Below are 5372 nucleotides of genomic sequence, written 5' to 3'. Positions count from 1 at the left end.
TATATGAATGTAAGTGTGTGTATGTGTGCGTGTGCGTGAGTTTATGTACGTATGTATAAAACAAAGTTATTTTATTCCACACGGGTAGAAATATAGAAAAGAGAAGCTGAAAATGCACTGCAATTCGCTTAGATTTTTTTGATATTTAGATTTTTAAAGACAACCTGCTTCATAGATTTCTTTGATTTTCAAAAGTTGAGATAGAAAGACATGGAACTATGCCGCAACTGTTTTACTTCTGACTGGAGTTCAAAAACTCTTTGTTTTTATAGCGAGAATATGACCCAAATTAGTAATCTGTTTTGGATACGATTTGATTGGCTAAAGATGATCAAATTATTAAGTTTAGAAATTTTTGGAAGTTCCCCTCTACGCTCGTTCTTTAACAGTAATTGATAATAAGTTAAAGTGACAGTCCCAGTCAAGGCTCTCTGAATTTAATCTGTCACGTGTGGTAGAATATGATCACGTGATTAAATTTGAAAGATTTGTAAGTTCCCCGCTAGGTCCGTGCGCTAATATCTTGTGACAATATTTTTTGCGTCAAACACTAAGGCTAAAACAGTTGAGGGAATGTGCCCAGTGACAGTCCCTTAAACAATGAAGTGGTAGAGTGAATTGTAGTTGTTTCTATGTAACCCAGTAGCTGAAGGGTTTTATGCATCCATGTGCGTGGGCACAAAATTTTCTCCGCTAAATTTCTGCGTTAGTGTCACACGGGCAAATCGTGATTGTGATCAAAAATGTAGGCTGCTAGCTTTAAAGATTCAACGTGTCGAGTGACACTATGAGTTTGTGTGTGACTAGTTGTTGGTGAGTGTACTTTGTTAAAGTTTATTCAGTCTTGGCTTGTAATTTTACATGAATATATTTTCTATTTTCATCTGTGCTTAATCAGCGGTATTGACTGAACAAAACTAAAGTGAAAAGACTGGGAATTTAGGACACATATTTTTTTCATATATGTTTATGTCCACTGAATGGCATCTGACTAATATTGGGTTCTTGTATTTGTTCACGATGAACAGTTAATCTATTTATAAGAGATCGTCTTGTTTGATCTATGTAATCCTTGTTACATCCTTTACAGTTAATAGCATATATTAAAATTTTTGACTAACAGATAAAATATTTATTTTTATTGTAAACATCTATCCAGGTTTAAATTCATATTCTTTGTCTTCAATGAGGTTGGTGCAAATCCCGCGATTAGAGCGAGCACATTTTTTTGACTGTTGGTTTGGCGTTTGTGAAGCGTAGCTCAGCGCTGGTGAGTAGTTTTGTGAGGGATCTTGACTGTTTTTTGCTTTCGGTTATTTGGTGTATTTCGAGAGGAACAACTGTAGCAACAATAAAAGTTCATATAACCGCATGTTGTGTGTTTGTTTTTAATTGGTGTAAAAATCCTTTCACGATGTAATTGTATCGTTCAGATAATTTTATATCCAAATGAATTCCTTTTGTTGCTGTTACTGCTTCTGCTACTGTTTATTGTTGCTTAACCCCAGGTCAGTGTCATCGCTGATGGATCAACTGTGTTATCATACACAAAAATTCTTAATTTACAGTTAACATGCATTGAGTTCTTTTTATCCTTTCACCTTTGTCAAATAAAACTTACCCACTGTTATTGTGTGTGTGACTGTGCATACGTCTGCGTGTGTCTATATGAAAATACACGACGGATGCCTTTCCACACATACATCTTTCATATATTAGTGTGTTGAAGACTCTTTTTGTGTAGCGACAGAGTGAGCCCTTTTATCGTCATATTTGAATACTCAAACTCTCTCCCTCTCCCCCTTTCCTCCTTCTCTCACTCTCTCTCTCTCTCTCTCTCTCTCACAACCCCCACACATATATACACAGAGAGAAATAAATCGACAGACAGACAGATAGACAAAAAGATAGATAGATAGGTAGGTAGATAGGTAGATAGATAGTTAGTTAGTTAGTTAGTTAGTTAGATAGATAGATAGATAGATAGATAGATAGATAGATAGATAGATAGATAGATAGATAGATAGATAGATAGCTTCATTCATGGCTGATTGCCTGGAGATTGACTCACAGTGGGACACGATGTAATGTGAGGTAAAATAGCCCAGTAAGTGTACCTAAAATATTGAGTTCTCTTCTCTTCGATCATAAATTTATCTTGCAAGTAGAAGTAATTATATAATGCATATAAATAACTTTTGTGCTCAAATTACAAACGTATGCTACCCTGTCACGTAATTTCATAATCATGAAAACATACAACAGTATTGCCAGGCCAAAACTCCATCTATTAGACCTACACGCGTATGTGAGTGCGGGCACATGTGTGTGCGTGAGTGTGTGTGTGTGTGTGTGTGTGTGTGTGTGTGTGTGTGTGTGTGTGTGTGTGTGTGTGTGTGTGTGTGTGTGTGTGAAAGAGAGAGAGAGAGAGAAAGCGAAAGAGAGCGTGAGTGTGTGTGTGTATATGTGTGTATAAATGTGTTTGTTGTAATATAGATTTTATATATATACCATATTAGCATGCATATAACCTATAAAATCTCCATTTCAAGCTGAAAAATCAATTGCATTTTCTCTAAAAGTACGGTGAAAGGATTTTACGTAAAATAACACAGAACTCTAAAATTGAATGATTTCGTGATAGATAAAATAATTCTGACAGACATTTATGAAAAACATTTTAGGTCTCTGGGCCACCAATAATATTTATAGCTACATTAGACAGACATCAACAGATTTAGATCGACGCTATACTATGCATTTAGAACAGGAGTGAAAATATGATAATAAAAAGAAAAAAGAATTAAAAAAGCTCAACATACAGAATAAAGCGTATTTTTTCAAATAACGAGATTAGATAGATAAATGCTTCAAGGTAAAGCCAAAATAATGATAATAATAATGATGATGATGATGATGATGATGATGATAATAATAATAATAATAATAATAATAATAATAATAATAATAATAATAATAATAATAATAATATAAAATCTGCTGATCCAAAACCGATTAACTCTTCTGAACTATTCCAAATAATGGAACGTAACGCTAAATTAGAAACACAGCATTGTTTCAATCATTCAAAGTTGCACTATGAATAGTACTGTGTATGATGATGATAATAATAATAATAATAATAATAATAATAATAATAATAATAATAATAATAATAATAACCATTTGTTTTATATGGACGATCTGAAGCTGTTTGCTAGAAATGACCAAGAACTAGTTGGGTTGCTAACAACTGTTAAAGAGTTTAGCAATGACATCGGAATGTATTTTGGTATCGATAAGTGTGCTAAAGCAAATTTTGTAAGGAGCAAGCTCGGACAAACAAACAGCTTTCATTAAATTAGATACCGACGCTACCATCAAGGAACTTGACCCATAAGAAAGTTGTGAATACCTGGGAATAGACAAGACATACTGAAAACTGAACTTAAGTGGAAAAATCACATCGAAGCTTATTGACACTCTGGTACTCCCAGTAGTCTAATACAGTTTTAACATCATTAACTGGAATCCTATGGAGCTCCAACGCCTGGACAGGAAGACAAGAAAATTATTAACATTAAAGAACATGCATCACCGAAAAGCAGACGTTCCTCGTCTGTACCTACCTAGAAGTAATTGAGGAAGGGGAATGATGCAGTTAGAACTGTGCTAGTAGACTTACGCAATAGTAATGAGCAGGTACTTATCTAGTACAGAGGACCGGCTGCTGCGCCTTGTGCGCAAGCATGAAAGCAGCAAAAGTCACATTCTATTCGCAAGGGAACTTGGCATTAACCCTGAATTAGATGAAAAACCTGAGACCAGTGCCACCAAACAAGCAAAACGGATCAAGTGGACTACCAAAAGAACGGGCAGAAACAAATTGAAGAGCGGTGGAACCAGAAGCCCCTGTATGGACAGTATATCCGACAAAGTCGAAATACTGATGCAGAAGACCAAGCAACAACTATCAGTACCGGAGAAGTTCAGGACTGAAAGCAGAGGCTTAAGGTTTCATATCGGCGGCACAAGATCAAAGCTTGCTAACCAAAAAACTATCAGGTTAACGTTCTTCAAAACGACTCTGACCCTAAATTAAAATTCTGCGACTCATTTGACGAAACAAAAGACCATCTTATTTCGTGATGTCCATTGGAATGCAAAAGTCGCCACGATTGGATAGGACAGTATTTACATTTGAAAATATGTAAACACTACAAAATCGGCACTCCTGCTTATTGGTATGAACATCATCCTGAGTCAGTCGTTAAAGGTAAAAATATCACCATTCTCTGGGATTTTCCTGTCATCACCGATCCAGGTTCATCGACCAGATACAATTATGAAAGGCAGAGAAGAAAATACTTGCAGCCTAATAGATGCAAGTGCTCCCACTCATAAAAATATATCTGTAAAGGAATTTGACCAGTACAAAGAAATGGAAATTGAAATACAAAAGGTGTGATATCTTAAAACAAGACCTGTTTCTGTTATTCTAGGAGCCCTAGGTATGATAAAAAAAAAAGAGATGTCAGGAAGACCATATCTCAGAAAAATCCCAGCAAATATTCTGCTCAATACGACAGATTTGCTTGTCAGTTGTTTGACCTTAACCAGTTGAGCATGCTCCTTGGTGGCTGACGATGTGTGCATCACTGACTACGAACATAAGTAGGGGGGGGGCATCATAGCCATGTATTGAGAGAAATTCTTTGGAGCTTGAATAATCCACTTCTGGACACGTGGGTGTTTCATTCAACATCCTTAAACAACACTTATTCAAGGACCATTTGGCTGGGATGAGCTACTCGACCTGAAGAAAATTCTAACTAGACCGCACCTACAAGGGCCATATGCTGTTTAGCTTGATTATGAGATCACCATATGCACATATGGTTGTGATGTATGTGTCTGGTGTACCTTTATCAGACAGGTAGTCATGATGGGTATACTGCACTTCGTATATTTTATCCTTTGATGACATGCTCTGCTCCCTCACTCAATAATAATAATAATAATAATAATAAACACCAGAAAAGGTCACAGAAAACGAGAAAGCAACCATACTCTGGGATATGCCAATACACACAGATAGAGAAATTAAGGGAAATAGACCAGATATAGTTGTCAAAGATCATGAAGAAAAAAAATGCTTTCTAATTGATGTATCAATACCAGCAGATGACAACGTCTCTCTAAAAGAAATGGAAAGACTTTCAAAATACAAAGACCTGGAAATAGAGGTAACTCGAATGTGGAATCTAAAAACAGAAACAATTCCTATTATAGTAGGTGCCTTAGGTATAATAAAAAAATATTCAGACAAATACATAACAAAAACACCAGGACTTACAAATATATATAACATA

At 35.6% G+C, this 5372-nt stretch overlaps 1 protein-coding gene across 4 annotated transcripts in view; it reads left to right on the top strand.

Annotated features, from left to right (window-relative positions):
• Positions 1-5372, top strand: part of LOC128247835 (uncharacterized) — a 641437-nt gene that overhangs the window by 323796 nt on the left and 312269 nt on the right. The window lies entirely within an intron of this gene.

This window comes from Octopus bimaculoides, chromosome 5, assembly GCF_001194135.2.
Source record: "Octopus bimaculoides isolate UCB-OBI-ISO-001 chromosome 5, ASM119413v2, whole genome shotgun sequence".
Classification (NCBI taxonomy): Eukaryota; Metazoa; Mollusca; class Cephalopoda; order Octopoda; family Octopodidae; genus Octopus; species Octopus bimaculoides.
Note: the sequence above shows the minus strand (reverse complement) of the source record. Positions and strands in the feature narration are given on the sequence as shown.